Source organism: Bactrocera oleae, chromosome 5, assembly GCF_042242935.1.
Source record: "Bactrocera oleae isolate idBacOlea1 chromosome 5, idBacOlea1, whole genome shotgun sequence".
NCBI classification, from domain to species: domain Eukaryota; kingdom Metazoa; phylum Arthropoda; class Insecta; order Diptera; family Tephritidae; genus Bactrocera; species Bactrocera oleae.
In genome coordinates this window covers 33,123,658-33,147,094 of record NC_091539.1, presented here as the reverse complement: position 1 = coordinate 33,147,094, position 23,437 = coordinate 33,123,658, and the positions used below count along the sequence as shown (strand labels likewise).

At 33.2% G+C, this 23,437-nt stretch overlaps 1 protein-coding gene across 1 annotated transcript in view; it reads left to right on the top strand.

Moving 5' to 3' along the window:
- The window catches only part of SPR (Sex peptide receptor), a 123,862-nt gene that overhangs the window by 39,330 nt on the left and 61,095 nt on the right, over positions 1 to 23,437 (top strand). Inside the window, exon 3 of the mRNA XM_036371794.2 lies at positions 3,981 to 4,014. The gene's annotated coding sequence lies outside the window, so the exon portion shown is untranslated. The remainder of the gene's footprint in view (positions 1 to 3,980; positions 4,015 to 23,437) is intronic.

Here is a 23,437-nt window from a genome sequence, read left to right as displayed (position 1 = left end):
AACTTCAACTAAATTTAATGGATTATAAAGAAAAAGTGTCTAAAAAAATACAAACAAAATAAAATATATACGGTACCATTTTTGTATAGAAGAAAAACGAATACCATACTTTAAAATTATATCGTATATCAAGTCTCTACAGAAGAAATCACACATCATATTTAATTTTGTAAAATATTTAACATTCGTTGTATGGATTTTAACTACATTTAAAAGAACTTATTTTTGTTTTGAGACATTTGGCAAACAATGCCAAAAGGTGGCCCAAAAAGAAAAAAGACAGCTAAGCTCTTGCACCAAATATTATTTGTTTAGGAGTAGGTACATGTTCATAGTTGAATACATACCGTGAAAGGAAAGATAATCTCTTAAACGATATTTTTCTTTAACTTGGGGGAGCTATGCGTCTATATAGTAAACATTTATCTGTTTATAATATAAAGGGATAAAGTGAGTGAATTTGGATGTTCGCCGTAATCTCCGGTAATACTAATCATTTATTACCTTTAGCCTAATACCTCTAAATTTTGTACCTCAGAGAAAAATATGATTTTTATGTTAAGAGAGAAAAGATTACAAGATAAAGTTTGAAAACATTTTTCAGGAACATTTAATAAATCCTTATAAAAACTAATAACTCAATCAATATGGAAATATTGGAGATTGTGCTTACTTTTTATTTTACTAAATGGTCTTGAAGTAGTCTTCACCAGCTTAAAAGTGCGAAAAAATGCGGAGCTTGAACTCGAACTATTATTAAAAATTGGTACACTTATTATGCTTTTAAGAAACTGAAGTCCACGCAATAACATCTGGTAGAAGGCTTGAAAGTCAACTAAATGTGGTGACTACTTTTAACATCGCATGGATTCCAACGATCGCTATTGATTTGGGAAAAAGTTCCAAATTGCTCAGTTTTCCGCTGATAACTCCATTTGAACTAACCATTAATATGTCCCATGGACAAATAATCTCTTTGGTAGTTCTTCAAAGAAATATTTTTCAATAAATACCGACATAATTAAAAGCTCTCAGCAGAATTTGATAATTTCATTGCGGATTTGTTATTAACACTTCAAATGGTAGACAATTTCTCCTCATCGATATTTGAAACGATATTGTAATAATCAAGGGAATCAAATCAAATTCTTGAAAATCAATCAAATCAACTGAGATTTCGTGAATTATGTTCATAATCTAATTGTAAATTTAAGAAAAACATAGTAGTCCTCATCATGAGAGTGCAAAAGAGTTACCTTAGCAGAGATTTCAGGAAATATGCAAATAATATTATATAATTGAATTAAATCTCAAAGTTTGGAAAAACCACAATTTAATTTGTGGCAGTGTAAGCAATTTGAAAAATAGAATTGAAAATAGAAAAATAGAAAAAGAAGCCATTATTGGCTGTTATTTGATGTTCAACAGCGACTTGTAATACATTTAAGCACTTTTCAAAAACGCTTACGTATTTAAATCGCAAAAAAATTGCAAGGAAAATATTAAAATGTGCCTTTAAGCACTTTATTGATTCAACTCGCAAGTGCGCTTGACTTACCCACTAATTTTTACCCAATTTGTTCTCCATTTATTGTGCAGCTTATTGCCAAATATAAATGTGCATGGATTTTCTGCTTATTATAACCGTAACATAAACAAAATGGCCCAGACGATGACGCTACTTAATTTGGTCTATTGGTCGTGTTGTAGCTGCTGTTGCCGACACATTTTAAGTACTTGGAAATCAAAAAGGAAAATACCAAGTATTTTTGATATGTTCAACACGCGTAAGTTCTAGTCCCTGGGTATTGTTTCTGCTCCAGCTCTGGCGCTTGTCGCTTGCTGCTCTCATTGCAACAATGTCAGCCAGACTTTTGCACAGATTTGCGAGCAGACCTTTTGTGTATGCTTTGAGCCGCCGTAAGTATTCAAGGCCAGCCAGCGCCGCCCTTGACATGACACGCGGCTAAGGACAAAGTCAACTTTAACAATAGTATGGGCGTTTGATATTTGGTGAAGGGACCAACCTATCTCAAGTCACTATTTCTACGGAGATTTTATGCAGAGCAAATAGAAAGGGCACGCCAAAAGTCGAAACAACGACAAAATATTTATAATATAATATTTTTAGTAGTGAAATGATTTGGTTGTTAACCGCTGTGACATTTGCTGACCGGCAGTTGGCGCATTCAACTGCAGTAGCAACCAGCAGTAGTTAATTAAAATTTATTAATTTTTATTACCGTTGGCGCATTTCGGAAAACTTCATAACTGCGGTATAATATGTAAATGCATATGTGCATAGCGCTCGGTACCGCCTTTGCCCGTACGATATTAAGGGCACACCAGAGCCACTTTATATAATTATATTGGTTGATCTAATGAATTAGTTGTTGTAAGAAGTAGTATCGTCACCTAAATAAATATACATATACTAATATACTGCAGAAGCAATACAAACAATATTGTAGTTGTGGTGTTATCAAGTCGACATTGAGTACTTCTTGCTATCCTCGATGGCATAATTTAAACTTAAATCACTTCAAATGAGTTTCGGCGGTTTTAATCTGTGTCAACCGCAGGTTCCACTTTGTCTTTTTGTCCCTTCAGTTCGATACCCTGGAGATCATGCAATGAGAAGTACAATGAAGCAAGTTAGCAAATTTATGTGTTTAATAAAAAGTAAAGTTAGCGCGAGATTGCTCTCTGGAGACGTGATAGTTCTGCGCTGAGTCCCTTGCGGTTTCGTAGACCCAAAAATCATAACAATGAAAATATATTCTTTATGGAATCTTTATTGATAATATTATATTAAATCGGTAGTGCTTTGGTTTTAGTTAGAAGCATTAAAAATCGTAAAATTATTGCTTAATTATAAACACCAAATACATTATTCTCAAATAAAATATGATTTATGTGAACTTTTGAAATTCATTCGTACGAAGTATTGATACATAATCCATATCTTTATATGTGATCTTTCACTAAATAATGCATAAAATAAGCCCTTTTTGGCTGCTGCACTTTCTTCTTTATTAATTTTTCGACATGCTTTGACATAAATAGAGGGATGTGTACAGTCAATGCCTTCTCTCTTTGAATCCAGGATTTTTATTTTAAGTTCATAATCAGTATCTTTTTCGTTTAATAAAATGAGAAAAAAAAATCACTTATTAATAAGAGATGATAATTACACCTCTAAAATACTAAATCATTCGACTGTTTATACATTTAAAAATAACATACTCAAATTTTAAATCGATATCTCCAATCGGTTTTGAGTCACAGCCTTCTAAAAAGTAGCCACTCAGTTTGAAAAATGTGTAATCAGTTTATCTTTAAAGGTGTTTTACTCAAAACCACATTTTTCAAATTTGCTTAAGTGATTACTCAAACTAGTGATTTGATCACTATCAATTTCCGCATATTCTTTATATAGTTCTCCATAAAACTATAAAAATAAAACAATGGATGATCTTTCTTTCAGAGCCGTCGGAGATCGCATTCATTCCTAAAAAATGTATAAATATATCCTTAAAATTTGGTAGTTTTCTCTTTTTAATTCCAAAAAATCGTAATTTTTAGGCTGTCACACTAGGTGTTCCCTAAACCTTAACCATATGCATGTTAATCTTCAATCAACTTATTTGTTGCGTGAGCCCACTGTGCAACGTTTCCCACAACTACAGATAATGCAGGCCGTATTTCAAGTTCTAATTTAAATAGATTAAATTTGCTGTCGTCTGTTGTCAATGGTAGTACAATTATGGGTAGTGCTATTCGTGGCGTAAAGCAAAAGATAAATGATTTTCTTGTCGTTAAGGGTGTTTGAATTAACTGTGGTTTGGGCGAAGATTTCGGTAAATATGCTAATTTTGATTAATATGAATTGTATTTAATGTTAATACTATTTAGAAAAATCAATTATTCCTATCATCGTAAATGCTTATAAATGAAGATTATTTTTTATCTTTTTTCAGGCTTATCTCCATGCAAAGGCTACACTAATTTGAGGTAAGGGTTACAGTTTACGCTATTTGAGTACTGAAGGACATATAATATAATTTGAAGTTATAATTTATGCTATTTGAGTATTGAAGGATATATATTATATATTTTAAATTAATTTTTCCCTTACATTATAAATATATTTTAGATTTTCCATAGTTTTATTAAGAACATTCTCCAATTTGTAATTATGTTTAATATAACTTATCATTAGTGTCAAAGACAATCTCCAAAATTGTAAATAAATAAGCAAATTATAACTTATAAACTTATAATTTCACGTTAGATAGACAGTTTATTAGGAGCAAGTGGCGAAATAATTCTTAAGGCTACATAATTTCCCTTAGGATATTTAGTAACCTTGGTAACATTTCTGTAGTCGAACGCTTGTGCCGATTTGTTTTGTCTTTAGATAAATCACAAGCAGAATAATAAGCAAATCTGACTCAAATATAACAAAAATCATTTTAATGGTTAATTTCGGAATATGGAAATAGTTATTCCATAAATTTCCATAATTCTTAAATATACACAGACGCTTTCCTGTTCTCGATTATGTGAAAAAATTAGTGAGTAAATGAAGTTTTTTTCCTTGGTAAGTTTCATTGCCTGCTATAAAACACAGTATCAAACTAGTCCGAATTAACGGGTGAAAACAAAATTAGAACTTTATTGGAAGAAACGAGTTGAAATCCGGGTGACTGTCTGTCCGTCTGTCCGTCCGTTCGTCCGCCTGTGCAAGCTGTAACTTGAGTAAAAATTGAGATATCTTTATAAAACTTGGTACACATGTTTCTTGGTACCGTAAGACGGTTGGTATTGCAGATGGGTGCAACCGGATCATTGCCACGCCCACAACAACGCCATTAATCAAAAACAAATAAATTGCCATAATTAAGCTCCACAATAATATACAAGACTCTTATTTGGTATCACATTAGGAAGGGGCATCTGCAGTTAAAATTTTTTTTTTTAAGTGGGCGTGTTCCCGCCCTGTAAGAGGTTTAATGTGCATATCTCCTATACTGTTTAAGCTATAATAACAAAATTTACTGGGAAAAAATGTTTTTAGCATCTCTATCCCGCCCACTCTCTATATAACGGTACTGTTAAAAACTACTAAAAGCGCGATAAATCAAGCACTAAACAAGCCAGAGACATTAAATTTAATAACTGGGATGGTATGAGATGACTTTATAGGAACCGCGCTTTAAATTATACAGTGGGCGTGGCACCGCCCACTTATAGGTGGAAATTTCTATATTAAAGTAATCAACTTATATCTTCTTCACTAAACCCGTTCTAGATTTAATAATTTTTTCACCACATATTCACCACAGAAGTTCTTGTATGGAATCATTTGTATTTGTGAAGGGTATTATAGCTTCGGTGCAACCGATCATAAATCAAATTATGACATCAAATTAGCGGCACCAAATAATAAAAAATTTTGTAGACCTATTTGAATGTATAAAAATATATGTAAATATGTAAAAAGCACAGTTTGATTTTTACCAAAACTGGACAGCATTTACAAATTCTAATTAGAGTCTCAAGAAAAAGTACATTATAATTCAATAGGAGAGCTAATGTTAGTCGCTTTCTTTGAGAGAATATCAAACCTTATTATTTAGGTGTTACATTAAAGTTGTAACTATGGATAACTCCAAACATTTTTTTCGGATAATAGTTTTCCAAAATATTTTACATTTCTATAGATGCCAAAATTTGTAGGTGCAAGAACTTACGTGAATCTCAAAGGCATATCTTAATGTTGATGTGAGTTTTTCTTTCATCGCCGTAAAAATTACTCGAAACGAGAAAAAATAACAAAATCTTGGCCAAGATCTTGGATGTTTTCATTGTCCTAACTAATCACACTAAGTTTCTTCACTGATCCTCTAAAGTTAGAAATTAGATGAGGGGATTAGATATTAGGTGCCGCTGTAGTCGCTAACTAACTACCTGTTTTTCATGCGCGGTTCTGGATCCAAATGGACAATACCTTTAAAGCAAAATCAAAGATGACTAAAAACCAAATTATTTATACAAAATGAATTGTGATGTAAATACGTTTGACTTTATTGGAACATTTTTATTTTTTAATTAGAAATCAAATAACTATTTATGTTTAACTGAGAGAGAGAATAGTGAAAAATTGTCATTACTTGATCTTTGTATATCGATTCAATCAAAAATTATTATATATAAAAAAAAAACGTTTTACCTCAAATGTTACTAAAAAAATAGTAGGAATCCATATTTATGTTTGTTTACTTTCAAAGGTAGAGATGACAGCATCTCCGAATTTGAATGGACTCAAAACCATAAGTCAGTGGCGGCTAATTTTGAGAGCCTCCTCTGTTATCCCATACACGTTTTGACTCCGAATTCGGGGGATAAGTTTACTCTTTTCAAAAATTGTCTAGTTTATTTTGCCTAATGCATGAAGCGAAAGCATATCTCCTACATTTATCACCATATTTCTAACGGAAATTGCTCAAACCCCCGTTCAGTTCCATACATGCCAGACCGTTTTGAAGCATTCCTCAAAGTAATTTTCTCTTTCCCAAGTCTTAATTATATAATGAATTTGATGAATAACAAGTTTACTTGAAAATAGTGGCTAATTTTTAATAGGCTTAAAGCTGCCAACGAAATTTATTGCGCCTGAAGAGCATTACGGTAATTTGTAAACAAATGTGTATGCATTAGTCCCGCAAGTCTATTATCAGGGAATTTCCTCACTTAAGTGCCAAACATTCACGCCAGCGGGGAGCCATTTGTCTACCACATGTGGAGATGGGATAATTGGTCGACCAGTTGTTAGGAGGCAGTGGTCGTTGCAAAAAATTCATCAATCTGTCGCAACACCATAAATCGATTCACAAGTGAGCAAGTGTTCCTCGGAGTAAGTATATGCAAATACCTCTTAAGTACATACTATTCTATAGAGATGTGGCTCGTACATACTTGTATCGACGTCTATTTAGCTCAATGTGTGAGCAGGAGCAGTAAAAACGCGCAAGATTTCGTTTCGAATAAATTCTTCGCAATTCATTGAGAACTTCCAGGTGTTTGCGAGCGCATTGCGGAAATATCGCATTTGCGAATGTGGCTGTTAATAAAAACAACAACAAATAGACCAACTGTGTGCATAATTAAATGCTTCGTTAATTACGCCATCACAGCTATTAGCCACTTAATTGGTTCAACGCGTAAGCGCAATTTGTGGCATATGTACTATATAATATACACACCCTACACATATGTAGGTACATACACATATGCACAGATGAACACACCTACAATATCCGCTTAAGCAAATATGTGCGTTATGTGAGCAATGTGTGTTTACGATCGTATTTTATAGCTGAAAATTGAAATATTTTCTATTTAATGAATTGAAATCTGAGTGAATGAATGTTCGTGCGTATGGAGCAACAACCAACCACTTACAATTTGGAAAATTGCAGAAATCAAAATTGAAACTATTTATTCGCACATTTTCGTTCAGCTGTGGGGCTGTGCAATGATTTACATTTTGTGGACGTAAGTAATGAGACAAGTTGTTTTGGCATTTTAAGTGGAGCAAATTAATGGTCAATGGCAGGCGGCATTAAACAAAGCATTTTAACGAAGCAAATAAGCTTATACCAAAAACGAGCATTAATTTTTCTTTCTGTTTGGTTGGATTGACACCAGTCAAACATATTCAATGAGTGATCAAAACACATCATATTATTTCATTGTGTTGAAAATGTCAAATTTTGTACCGGAAAGCATTAATTTTTTATTTCTATTTGAAGAAAAGTGCTGCAGAGTCGCATTGATTGCTCGTCGAGGCATATGGTGATCATGCTCTAACAGAAACAATGATTTGTTCAGAGATAATGATTTTTATGTGATAAATGAAGAACGTGGAAGACCACCAAAAAAAAAAATTGAAGACGCCAAAATGCAAGCAATATTGGATGAAGGCAAGACTTTAAGTCAAAAGTAAATGGCAGCCATGTTAAATGTTACTCAACAAACAATTTCAGATCGTTTGAAAGTTATGGGAAAGATCCAGAAGTGTGAAAAATGGGTGCCACACGAATTGAATGAAAGACAAATGATTAACCGAAAAAACGTTTGCTTCAAAGACACAAAAGAAAATCAGTTTTGCATCGAAATGTCACTGGCATTGAAAAATTGATTTATTTTAAGAATCCTAAACAGAGAAAATCATGGGTTAAGCCGGAACAACCATCAACATCGACTGCGAAAACAGATCGATTCGGTAATAAGGCAATGCTCTGTGTTTGGCGGAATCAGAAGGATGTGGTGTATCATAAAATTCTAAAACCTGGTGAAACTGTTAATACTAATCGCTACAGCTAACAAATGAACCAGATCAATTTGAACCATGCATTGATCGAAAAACGACCAGAATGGGCCAGAAGACACGAAAAAGTAATCTTGTTACACGATAAAGCATCTGCACACAAAGCAAAATCCCACCGCCATATTCACCAGACTTGGAATATACCGATTATCATTTGTTTTCGCTGATGGGACACGCATTGACTAAGCAGCACTTCGATTCCTACACAGAAGTCGAAAATTAGGTGTCTGATTGCTTTGCTTCAAAATACGAACATTTATATTGGCATGGTATCCACAAATTGCCAGAAAGGTGGTCAAAACGTGTGAAAAGCAATGATCAATATTTTGAATAATTTTTTTACTTTCCTCTTTAAAATTTGTATTTCATTTCACAAAAAACCGCTCATTTTATACCGGTACACCGTATATATATATATATATATAATATACATATGTATGACTCGGTAGTGGATGTCTTAATAAATTTAACCGAGTGAAATATATTCGGTTACACCCTGTTTAGTGTTTCTCTTCTTATTATTTAATAAAAATGTGATGAAAACGATGTGTATATATTTCGAAACAGATGAATATGTTTGTATATAGAAACACCAGATTAACTAGAACAAGAAAAAGGTTCCTTACAATAACTTGATTCCGATCTAATTTCGTGAAGATGCCTCGTCAAATAAAAAAGTTTTCCATGCAGGCACTTTACACTAATCGTTCAGTTAATATGGCAGCTATGTGTTATAGTCATTCGATCTGTGCAATTTCTTCGAAATTTACACTATTGCCTTAAATAATAATCCATGCCAAATTTCGTGAAGATACAAAGACTTGCTTCCGATTGTTCAGTTTGTATGCCAGCTATAAGCTATAGTGTTCCGATATCGGCCGTTCCGACAAATGAGCAGATTCTTAGTGAGAAAAGGACAGGTGCAAAATTTCAGATCGATAGCATAAAAACTGAGAGACTAGTTGGCATATATACAGACGGACGGACAAACAGACGGACATTGCTAAATCAACTTAGCTCAACATGCTGATCATTTGTGTAAATATTTTATAGTGTCTCCGACGTTTCCTTCTTGGTGTTGCAAACTTCGTGGCAAACTTAGTATACCCTGTACAGGGTATAATAAAGCACATTGCAAACTTACAAATAATAATGGCTGAGTTAAAAAAAAAATACAAAAAAAAACACAAAAATTTAACAACAAAATGTTATAATACCCTGCCAGTATTTATGGCAGCTATATGTTATAGTGATCCGATATCGGCGGTTTCGACAAATGAGCAGCTTCTAGGAGAGGGAAGAAGGTGTGGCAAATTTCAGAACGATATTTCAAAACTTGAGGGACTAGTTCGCATATATACGTGCAAATTATTTAATTAAATTAAGAAATACGAAGTTATTTGCTTATACAATATTGTGCGCATTCCAATCCAGTTTGTTTTTCGCTCACGGCAAACATAATAAACAAACAAATTTAGTTTTATAACTTCCATTTTCTAGTTTTGTTAAACAAACGAACAATTTGTTTGAGAATTCACAAAATCGGTGCCAAAGATGTGCCGCATATTTGCAGATTATACTCGTGCCTCTTCACGCTTCTGCATAATAGAAATTGGTGTTACTTGTATTTTGCATGCATTCACATTTTGCAGCTTTTATTACTTTTCAGCCGTTGCTAAAATCGCTATTGTGGTAATGGACTTTTATTGTTGAAGTTTTGAAAACACTTAACTGTGCGCATTCACCAAATGTATTCTTACCAAACAAGTGCCTATAGTCTGTCTATTATACAAGTATATGCTTATGTATCATTTGCTTGGTACAAGTGCAAGGCCAAATCTTCCCAATATTCTCTTGTTGAATGTTGTTGTATAAAACTGAGAAACCACAACATCGTTGCTTCTATTTCAATTTCACAAATGTCAAGGTGACTGCTGGAATTTCGTGTACCTTAATATATTAAACATGTGCTTTGTTTAACAATTTAAAGTTCGCGAGCGGTTGTAAAAGTTATAGATGAAGTGCAAGTTTTACGATGTCCTTCCTTCCTGCGATACTCGTAAAATACCAATAATCTGAAATTAGTTGCAGTTGCAACACTTTGAGCTAGTTCTAACCTCGGCCTTTGTTTTTATACTTCATAATATTTAAATAAAAATATAGAATATTAAACATTTTTATGAAGAACTCTGGGTATACAACTTATCACAAAGTGATGGAAAAAAATAATGTGATAGAATTTTTCTAAAATATTTTGTCTTTTCTTTTATCTCTTTCCTTCTCTCGTCTTACATTTGAAGGGGACTACAAAATTAGCGAATTGAATTTGAAGAGAGTATCAAAATATCTCATTAAATCATTATATCTGTTCGTCCGTTCGTTCGTTCAAGCTGTAACTTGAATATCTTTATGATTTGAGATATCTTTATGAAATTTTATACACATGTTTCTTGGTACCTTAAGACGGTTGGTATTGCAGATAGGTGTAATCGGACCATTGCCACGCCCAAAAAACGCCATTAATCAAAAACAAATAAATTGCCATAACTAAGCTTTACAATAAGATACAAGACTGTTATTCGGATTTAATGTGCATATCTCCTAAACCGCTAAAGCTATAATAACAAAATTCACTGGGAACAAATGTTTTTAGCACCTCTATCGACAGTTTGAAATCGGGTGACAACCCCGTCCATTCCCTATATAACGGTACTGTTAAAAACTACTAAAAGCGCGATAAATCAAGCACTAAACACGCCAGAGCCATTAAATTTTATCGCTGGGATGGTATGAGATGACTTTATAGAAACCATTCAAAATTGGACAGTGGTCGTGGCATCTTCAACTTTTAGGTGAAAACCCAAGGTTTGGGATATGCTTAACCGATTTCAACCAAATTCGATACCACCACCTTTTGACCAAAAGTAACTGAGAGAACAGTTCCTACTTCTGATTATTAAAATGTATAAAGAAATCTCAAACGAGTATACTATTTGACTTTTCGAGAGTATATAATGTTCGGTTTCATCCGAATTTAGCCCTTTCTTACTTGTTTATATTGATTTATTAATTTTTATGAATAAAGATTCGCATGTATTTTTGAGGAATAGGTAAACGCCACAAAAAACGAAGAGGTTTTAAAAACCTATATGGCCCTCAAAGACATAAATGCATCGGTACTTCAGTACGACAAGTTTATTTTCAGGACTTCCAGTTTGTTTTTACAGCTGGCGTGATGTGTTCCAATTGCTCATCTCAACATTAGGCGAATATTTAATTATGCTAGTATATGGCGGCTTGCCACTGTCGAAATCTAGTGAATGAAAGAAAAACGACCATATGCATCATATGTCTATCTCATATCTGACTTTCTAGAATTCTTTTCATATAATAGCTTTGTTGAGATGAGAATAATCAGAGATATACCATACAAATTTTATATAGAAATGGTCAAGGAAATACCATAAGCTACGATTTCAAGTCTGCATGGACTCAAATTTCTGTTTTCTCCAATAGAAGAGCTTAGAAGAGCCACGACTGAAAAAAGTTGAATCAATATCTAAAATTTGCCTATTTTTTTCTTTGTTACGCACGTATTAATTTTTTCTTATGGCTGATTTAACAAAAAAAAATACAATCATGCCTGAGATACTTGTGACATACTCGTGTTTTATGAATTGGAGATAACCGTAAAAGAACGAATAGATTGTACTAAAACACGATTTGAGAATTTGGAAAGGAATTGAAATAATATTGGGTTTGGCGAAATTTGAATAGTTTAACTTTATTATTGATAAAAAAAAATAATTATAATCAAATTTTAATCACAATTTTATGTTTTCATATTCATAAATAATTGTATATTTACTTTATATTGCAAATTTCTATGTGTTATTTCATATTAATGTGAGATTTGGCATACTCGCACATTTCAACATTTGGAAGTTGTATAAAAAATGAGTCTCAGATCTTGAAATGTACATTGTGGTTCCTAATATTCTCGAAAATCTAAAATGTAATTTTTATGCAATTCTTTGTATTTTTATGAGCATCATTACTTAATTAAAATTAATATTCCAATCATAATTGAATACATACTTTGTAACAAATGCACACCTACATAAGATTTTAGTCGGTATCAAATTTGGCCAACAATTTTTTAATATATCACCAATATTATTTATTCAAAATTGCCACTTTTTTATTTTTGTTGCAAATTTCGCTTGCGAATAAAAATTTGTAAATGCACATATATTATTTGCAAAGAGAAATAGAATAAATTTGCAGTTGTTTACACAGCGAAAATCTCGCGGCTCTCCGCTTTGAAATCTAAAATTTATGAAACACTCAAAATTAAATTGGCCATTAGGTTTGTAAACCAACCTGTTCACAAAATTCAACTAATTATAAGGCAAATAGCCACAGGTAAGTATAAATTGAATAAATATATAGATGTAAACGCTTTGCGGCACATGGGCTTACGCACACACCCATGCTTATACAATTAATTCATAGAAAAATATATAAAGTAAACATTTAAAATTCCTGTTTTTCCTGCTCTGTGCTGCATATATAGTTTATAATATAAATCAAATAATTACAATTAATGTTGTTACTGAAAAATCTTTTAAATTTTATACTTACTTTTTTTAAACTGAAAACAAGAAAAACGTTAAGTTCGGCGTCACCAAAAATATAATACCGAAGCTTTTTTAACCACACAAGAACTTGATTGTTATCGGTCAGTGAGAATGGCAGCTAAATGCTATAGTTGTCCGATATCGGATCTGAAAAATTAGCCACTTCTTGATGAGAAAACGACATTTCAGATTGATATCACCAAAACTGACGAACTAGTTCGCGTATATATAGATAGACATATGGACAGACAAATGGACATGGCTAAATCGACTCAGCTCATCCCGCTGATCATACTTATATATACTTAATGCTGCAGCGATTTGAACGTCTACTTATTAATAGAGCAATACTTCTATTACTGCAAATTGTTCTTGCAATTGTAAAAAAAACAAGTACAACAAATATTTCTCTATCTAAATTTCTGTATGCTAACCTAATTTACTTCGCTTTTAAAAAGTCACTCAAACTTTACTTTGGAAAGTTCCCTGTCCTTAACAGAATTGATACTGTCTTCACCCAATACCACTTATAGTAAATTCGTTTTGAAAAATTTGAATAAAAGCTAAGTTCAGGCACTGGATGTTACGAGCCTAATTATTAAATCGCTGAAGATACAGATTGGACTAAGGCCTCCAGATCTTTGAAATAAGAAATGGTCGCTTAATTCTGTTAATGTGATTGAATGCATTTGATTAATTTGAATATTCATACACTAAGGAGTTATTAAATTGTTTTAAACAAAATTGCATTTTTTTATGAACCGAAAAGTTTGAGTTCCTAAGCTCTGACTCTTGGTAAATATATTTCATATTCGAATTACGGTATAATACAAAAGAACTCAGCGGGCACACAATATGTTAGCTCAACACTCGAACTCATCTTTGTTCTTAAAAACTGAACTTATTAAACCGTGAAGCTTTTACCAAGGAAGCGGAAGCATGAATAGTATTAGTGAAGAAATACGAACTCTGTTTTGAAAACGAAAACGCCATGAAGAGAAAAGCGCGATTTTCAATAGTTTCACCCTTAATGTGAGGTTACATATAAACAAAGCATCAACAATATATAACTAGAAGCTGAGTGAAGATTGGAGAGCAGGTGGTATTGCGAGCCATCTTAATTAATCATCGCCGAAATGGAAAGTGATGTGAGATATTTGAAGTTAGTACATAGTATCTCAACGCTGCCAGTAAGTGCCGCAGATGTACTGCAAAAGTCAAAGACAATTTAAGTTCAGCTTTTAGCACTTTCCCAAAACATATTCGTTCCGTTGTTTGCTGTTCATTGCCGACTAATTTCCTGCTCTTCTGCAAAGTAGGAATAATTTGTACATGCGAACACTGGTGGCAATTTCTATAAACATTATTCTTTTCTAGTTTTGTTCACCTAACGATTGTTTGTATCACCTTAAACTAATCGTAATAGGTATATGTTAGAGTTACATTTATGTATAATATGCATATATGTATATGGGAAAAATATGAGAAAGTCATGAAACTTTGTAGACGTGTTTCTTAGTCAAATCTGGGAGACGTTTTTGTAGTTGAACATACGTTACCATACCCACAAAATGGCATTAAGTGAAAACCTATAATGCTTAATTCGTCCCAATGGGACAGACGGTCAACAAAGAGTATTATTTGAGCGTTTTGATGCGTTTGCGCGAAAACATCCGTCTAAACGGCCTGAATTGTGGGCCAACAATTTCCGGAAACTTTTTGTATATTGATCAATATGTAAGGTATCTTAGCAAATTTGAAAGAAAAGATCGGGATACGACTTACCCCAGTCCTCATATACTACGTATAATGATTTGCGTTTGTGATCAATATCTCGGTCAGTGAGTGAATTATCTTTACAAATTGCAATGAAACATGAATCTTGAGTATACTTTAGTAATGGCAAAAGGTAATGAAATCACTCCCAATATACGCGTTATTGTGATATCCATATGACTTTTACTCCCGCTCTTAGCCCTTCCTTACTTGTTAGGTATATATTTGAATTTAGTGAATAATCTAACTATATTTTGCCTTGGAGCTATCTAGACAATTTCCCTACTGAAACCATTGTTGTCGTTAAAAGTCTTAATTATTTTTTTGAAAGACAAACATTTACCACATACATTCCTTTGTTTTTTTTTTTTTAAATAACATACATACAAGCAATAACATCTGTTAAGTGAATTTTTGTGAACTTCCATATCCAAAAGTAGTATGAAGAAGATTTGACTGGCTTCGTATATTGATCTCTTAAGAAATACAAAAAAATATTCCCTTAAGCATATGTTTCTTTCTGCGGAATTTATATGGTAAGAATTTTTATCTGAATATAGTTGATCTTCCATGGATGCCATATTATACCATAATTTAAATTTGGTTATTAATTAATAGCCAAAGACAATTTGATATCCTTTTGATGATATATTTCGAAATGAAACTATAATAGTTCTTAATAAAGATGAAACGTAGGGTGTCGGTTTGCTTAAAACTTTCAAACAGTTGGACTAAAATGCTATCGAAATGGAATCTGCTCTAATCGGCATGCAATAATGAGCAAAAACGGGTATTTAAGACGACAGGTGCATAACCAAGATAACATCGTGAGACTATTAAATGACCACGACACCAGCAACAAATTTTTACATTGAGCACGTAACCTTTGGATTTAGGTTAAACTTATTTTGCTGTCGGGCCGCTAAGACACTGACAGAATTCTATAAGTTTTTGTAACTTTTTCTCAAAACCATTATGCGACAAAATTTTATAGAAACTAGACTACGGCATTAAAGCTTTCGGTTGTATATCTTAGGTCAAAATTATGGAATAAGATAGAAATTAAAGGATTGCTAAGCCGAGGATCAGAACGATTAAATCGTCTTCAGGTATATAATTACAGACACATGTTCCTTGAGCTGTCATAATTCAATATTTATTACCCTCATAAGTCATTCAATTGACACTACTTAAATTTCTGTAGGTGGAAACAACTGTTATACCTGTTGTTATTTTTAAGCTACATATATCAAATTGTTTTCATTCGGTAATAGCGGTTTTGGAAGTGGCATGTGCCAACGTGAATGTTGTTTGTGCAGCGGGCAATTAAGTATGTGGATTTCATATACCCCAATTTAATTACTGCTCAAGTCGAAGTGCTTATCGCAAATATCATTGGATGAAACTACTACCCACTGCCATATCACACTTTACCGTGGCACAGTTACAACCTGCAGCTCTATTTATCAAGACAGTTTGCAGTAGTGAGTAGCATGCTCTGATACAACTCGGGGCAATTCTGCGTATGTATGTGTGTATTTGAAATTGTAATAGCAATATACGTATCGTGTGTGAGTGTTATTATCGCTGCTGAAACTTGCATAGTCTGCAGTTACGCACAATACTTTTCCTCGTTTGTCATTAACCAGCTCAAGTGGCAGCCTTCATGTTTTCGTTGCATGGAAACGTTTATATTGTACTTGCGAGTGCAAGGATATTTAGGTACTTCATACAGGCCACAGGCAGTCAAGTAAATTTACTTTTCAACTCAAGCGCCTGCGGATATGAAGAAATGTGAATACACAATTCTTGGAAATGGATTAACTGGCGGATATACCATATTGAACTTTATTGTCATTTTTCTCCCGCATGGTTTCAAATCATCGTCAGATGACTGGAAATTTGTTATATTTATTTTGCAGTGCACAGATTACCAATGTGAATTTATTCGCAACATGTTGCGCTATATATACGGTGATTCATATATGTATGTACATAGTATAAAACCCAACTGAAAGTTTGAAAAGCTTTGTATTAGGAATATAGAGGAAGTATTGATCCGATATTACCCATTTTTGGCACAAGCACATATTATATAATATTATTATCAAAAATACATGCTCTAAATTTCGTTAAAATATCTCCTAGGTTAACCAATATTTTCGGTCAAAAGTTAGCCGTAAACCCCAATGTTGACGTTTAGGACGGAAGATTGCATAATTTGAATGTACTAGTAGTGCAAATTTTTATTCTGATATCTATATTGGTGCTTTATTTATATACTGTAAGGTGAAAGAATCAGATGAAATTTAATAATTATATTATATGTGAAGTAGGTGTGGTTGTAATCTGATTTCTTCCATTTTCGCACTGTAATATAGGAATGTCAGAAGAATGTGTAGGAATGTCAGAAGAGTGTGTAGGAATGTCCGAGATATGTGATTTCACCTAGATGTCGGCGATGCTACGTCTATTGTCCAACTTTTATTTTGGCTCCTATAAAGTCATTGATTTATAGCGCTTTAAGTAGTTTTTAATAGTAAAGTTATATGTAATGGGGAATGAGCGGAGCTATCATTAGATTTCATCCATTTTTATATTGGCGGCTTAAGGGGTTTGTCCTGAGCAAATTTGGTTATTTTAGCTTGAAAAGTTGGAGAGTTCTGTAGATTAAACATTTTAGAGGGCAGGGCCGCGCACATATTTTTAGCCTACAGGTGCCCCTTGCTACTGCAATCTTCTGTGAAAAATAACAGTTTTATATCTTAATTTAGTGCATAGTTATGGCACTTTATAGGTTTTTGTTAAATGGCGTTTTTTGAGCGTGTTAGTGGTCCGATCACTCCCATTTACGAACTTGTTCTCACATTTTTTTTGCCAAGGAACACGCCTCCCAATTTTAATTACGATATCTAACTTTTTTCTCAAGTTACAACTTGCACAGACAGACAGAGAGACGGACGGACGGACGAACAGACAGACATCCGTATTGGGCCAATTCGTGAGCTGTGATTCTGATAATGGCTGGATTTGGAGAAGGCGAGGAGTAATTTCATAAAATCTTTGTCGCATGCATTTTCAGAGTTCCTATATCTGGGGTTAATGCATTTAAGTTATTAAATGTTTCTTTATATTAGCTCAAAATTATGCGGAAGTATTAAAATATATTTACATGGGCAAAATACATGGGTCTTTAATATACTCAATTTTGTATAATTTTGTGGTCGTCCAACTGAAAAGCGAATATAATGTTAAGTGTATTTATTTGGTTTGTAAGGCCAAATGCCGAGGTATACAATATTGTTTTACCTTTGGTGGCGGACTAAAATTGATAGGCAAGTCATTGGTTGAGAAGTATTTCATTCTAATTTTATTTTACTAAACTCATCACTTATATAATATTTTAAGAATCTATCTTTACTAACTAAATATTTGTGTATGTATGTAGCACCTCATTTATTCTTCATGGTATGGGGTTGTTTTCAAGTGCACATGTGTATTTGTAATCAATTGCCTAAATGTATATCTTAGGTCAACAAGTTATCATATGAATACATTTTAATCTAAGTAAATATTTTTGTGTTAATTGTTGAGTGCAAGCGTATTGCATGTAAATTCATTCGTGCCTCATATAAATGTGTGCTTGTTGCATATAAATGCATATATATTTATGTGTTTGTATATGTATGTATGTAAGCCTGTTAAATATATTTGAACATACATATTTAAGATGAGTGGACTGTATTTGTTCTTACATGTTTCTTATCTTATTTGATATTATTAATATGTAGAATAAAAAAACTAAATATACAAGTATTGCTGCGCCCCGTCTAAGTGGCGCCCTTAGGTACCAACGCACATGTTCATTTTTGAACAGAGTGGCATTACACATTTTGTTATATTTAAATATCCTTACGCTGAAAGATGTCAGTAATGCGAATAACATAATATTTGGTTTAAAGCCACACTTTAGGAATACATCCTACAGCCATCTATTAAGTAAAAAGAAAGCCATGAACATGTAAACACTTACTGATAGTGACGGGAAAACCATCTCTTTTATTATACTGATTTTTCGGGATATAATATTGTAATAAAACGATAGAGTTCTATTTCTGTTGAGGTACTACCAAAAAAGGTGATGGGTTGTAAAAATGTTTAGACTTTTCCAAATGTCTTTCAACAAAAAACAAGAAAAAACTTTAAATTCGGTTGCACCGAAGCTATAATACCCTTCACATATACAAAATATTCTTTACAGGATGTTGATTGGTAAGTTTGTATGGCAGCTAAATGCGATCAGTTTACTATATAAGCCTTTGATTCCGAACGTTCAGTTTGTGTGGTTGCTATATGCTATAGTACTCCATTCAGAGTTTCTTCGAATATTGCATCGTTCCCTTGAATAATAATACATTCGTCAAATGAAAAAGTTTTCCATATAAGTACTTTATTCCGATCGTTCAGTTTGTATATCAGTTATATGCTTTAGATGTCCGATATAGGCGATTCCGACAAATAAGCAACTCCTCAACGAGAAGAGGATGTGTGCGAAATTTCAGATCGTTGTTTCAAAAACTGAGGAGCGAGTTCGGTCTGTCGCGATGTAGTTAAATCGACTCAGCTCATCATGCTGATCATATAAATATATATATGTTGGAGACCCTACTCTTCCTTCGGGGCGTTGCAAACCTTGTGGCAAACTTAATATACCCAGTACAATTTCGAAAACTCCGTTAGGAGTTTGTTGTTTACATAAGCTCCATTGTAAGCGAGCGGAAAAAGAATACTCACTCAAGTAACGAAATTTTGTAGTTGAGAATTCTTTTGCTGGTCGCTTCCGAGAGAGAAACGTATATTTTTTGCTTCACGATCCTTGTTGCGAGCCTAAGCATTTCTAGATTGTGTGTTCGGGATTAATAGCACTAGCGTGTTAGGGCGATAAAGCAGGGGTGCAAAAAAAAGCATATAAATGTAGTGCCTGCAGAGTTTACTAAAAAGCGTAGCTTATCGAAATCCTTAACCGAGGGCAAAGTAGGCGCGTCAAAACAGATATACAAGCGCGTAAACTGAGATAAGCGATGAGCACAAAAAGCGGAACGGCAGCAGAATGTATGCGGCAAAGGTAGACTGAGCAATTGAAAACACGCAGCACCCACTCGTTTGTGTGAGCAGTAGTTAGATGAGCCCACTTGAGAATTATGGCAAAACAAGTGAAACGAAATGTGTGTGAGTGTTTTTCTCTTTGCTTTTTTGTTCAAAGCAATTGATGAGTTTATGAGCAGGCTTTGCTAACTGTTTTTATACATGCATGTGTATATTTATATATATGTACATATATATTATATGTATATATATTATATATATATATATTTTCAAAACAGCGTGAAATATTTTGAATTATGTTACGCTTGTTGTTTTCGTTTTTGTTTGGCATGAATATAGAATTTCACGTAGTAGGCCTTGGAAAAGTTTCACCAATCGTGATTAGTATGAAGTCTTTGTGATGCGTACAAAAACAACTCAAGGTTTCAGTAGTACCTTCACATTCTCGTACACATACGCTACTATTTATGTATTGTAATACATGTAAGCATATTTGTCTTGCTGTGCGGTTTTGAATTATGGCCAAAGTTGGTGGATATACAATGCCACATAATGATTAGGACAAAGTCAATTTTCGTTTGCGGCACAATTTGAAGAAATATATTTTCTCTCTAGCGTTCCAAAGTAAATTGAAACAATTTAACGCTACATGCTTGGCTGCAATCAAGCTCTCGGCTTATTTGCTCAGCTAAAATACTACCGAGCATTTGATTCATTGCTCAGATGGCTGCTGCCGTTATTTGCACATCATTACAAGGTATTTTAATGGAGTGTTCGCTTAAATTACATGTATTTTTTTCCAGTATCAATCATTTTGGAAGTTGGGTGGCCAAATTAAATGTGAAAGTTTAAGCTGGGATGGGCTGTTTCAAAAAACGACGGTACATGAGTATAAGCCATGTAAGAGAAATGTTTCATAAACCAATTAAAATATATGTAAACATCTCCGTATATAAAATCCCTATATTTTACAATACTTCTTGGAGATGCAAGATAAGGTTAAATTTTCGAAGTGATTCGTTGAAAGAAGCTCAAATAGGTATTAAACATATGGGCTACACTACTGTTCATTAAAAATTCATCACGCTTGCAATACAGAAGAAAACCACCACAGTAAAAGTTAAGGCTTAAGTTTGACTATTTTTAGTGTTCAATATTTGTTTTTACTGTTGTAATATTTGAATCATTTAGAGTTTTAGGGATGGATTGCGGTTGGAAATGTATATGAGTCGAGATGGCAGCGCAATTTATGTTTTTATTCAATTAATTTAATAAACAAATAACAAAGTAAAGAAAATTTGTTGTCGGCACTATTTTCGAAAGGGTTGCCAACAAATTTTCGTTCAATAAACGCTTTAAATATACAAATTAGTACAATCAAACGATGAATAAAAGAAATTAAATATTGTATTATAAAATTTACATTAGGCTCATAAAGAAGAAATATTACTATCGAATTTTCTTAGGAAGTTTTCGCCTAAAAGTTATTTATAACATAAAATGAATTATTTAATAATTCTAAATACTTTGAGAATGTCTACGGAAGACTTATATTTTTGTGAATGCATGGCAATCTTACTTATTAGTGTCATTCCATATATTTGATAATTTCAAAAAGTTATTATAAATAAATATCTTGCTAACGAAAACTTATAACGGAATGTTTTTAAGAAAGTTAATAGCCCTTAGAACATTTTTATTTAAAAAAACTTTGAAAGGCCTCCATGTTGGAAATACCTTTGAGAATGGATGGATGGCAGCCCTATTTAGTATTTTGATCCAATTAAATTGCAAAAAAAATTTGAAATTATTAAATGAACATTATGCAACCATATATGGTTAAGAAGGCTTACTACAAATTTAATACACTTTTGAGAAATATTTCAATATTCAATTAACTGAAATAAAGTTCGTGATGTTTAAGAAATATTGGTATAAGTAGTAAAAAGGGCGAACAAACCTTTGAAAATATTAAGTAAATTAAATAGGTACTTTAAGGAGCTTTTCACTGGATACAGCACTTTAGCTATCATTATTCATTTATTATGACTTTATTATATCATTCCTTTCTTTATCATTGAAATAATGGCACTTATAAAACACTCGAGTAAGTTTGATTTCTATGCACGCAATTTGTAAGCTTAACAACTCACTTTCATCGAAATATTTTTTGTACTGCGCGAGATATGAGCTGAAATATTATCTGTGTGAAAGAATTTGAGACTATTGGTTCTCTGGTGAAGTTTAGCACTGATTTTATCAATTTTAGATATTTCATATATGTTCGCTTTTGGGTTGCTCGTATGAGAGATTAATTGATTGCGTAATTATAGGTATATAAAAAATTATGACTTACGCCATTTTTCTGTAGTAATGGTAATTGAATAGTTTTAACCAACTGTTGCATGTGCTGACGGACGGAAATACTGGCAGCATCGACAAATCTATTCACCAATTAAGAAATTTATATAATTGTGACCACGCATTAACGTAGACAACGCAATGAACTTGTAAAAATGTTAGTCATTTGTAAATTTTCCACAGATGCCACCATTACAGCTAACTTGACATAATTCAAGTATTTTCATGATTCACCGTCAAAATTGCTCTCTTTCGACGGTGAATCATGAACTTGAATAAAACATTCGAGAAGTTTGATTTTAATGCGAATTCTTTGTTTCAATTTTCGCCGAATTCCGCCATAGTTTCACTCTACTTGTGTATATATATGTGTGTATATACATTAGAGCTCTTGGTATTCGACTAACCGGTTAAGCGTTCGTTGACGACTATTCGAATAGTAAGCGTTCATTAAAAAAACAAAATGGCAAAAATCAAAGGCTGCTTGGATTTTAGATAAATTTCATTTATTCTTTTCGAACGTTTACAAATATGATATATGTACATCTTGTAACAAATGTGGCATTTGTTGCCACGCGGCGTATACGCAACACACCACCATTTTGTCGCAAATGAACGACAAATGGAAGAGTGCAATAAACAGTTTGCTTCCACATAAGAAATGGAATATATATATATATATATAGATGTAACTGCCAGCACTTGGCAGTCTCTCCCAATGACGCGGTTTACTATAATGTCATTTGTGTTGCTTTCCCTTGGTTGTGTGTTTAACTGGAATTCAGTTTCATTATTGAGTCAATGATTTAAATTATATCCGGCGTCTGATTTACAAGTTGTTTACAAGCTCTGCACTCAACTAGCGTAAAGCCACTATGCTTCTTTGCACAGCGCCAGCAAAGTCTCTTCCTTTGATAGTTAGCCTTGGGCATGCAATGCGACCGCAGCTAAAGTTTTCCAGCTCCTGCTTGCTGATCAAGGATAATGGTTTTGTTTACAGGCACTGTTGCGCCCGTCGCAACGATTATGATGATCTGCTTTATTTTCGTCATTGGTGAGTACCTTCAGCCCATCAAACGCAGCTGCTTTCTGATTACATTGTACTCCACTCATTTCTGCGGCATGTAACAGCGATGGTGGCTTATGATGGCTGCGGTTG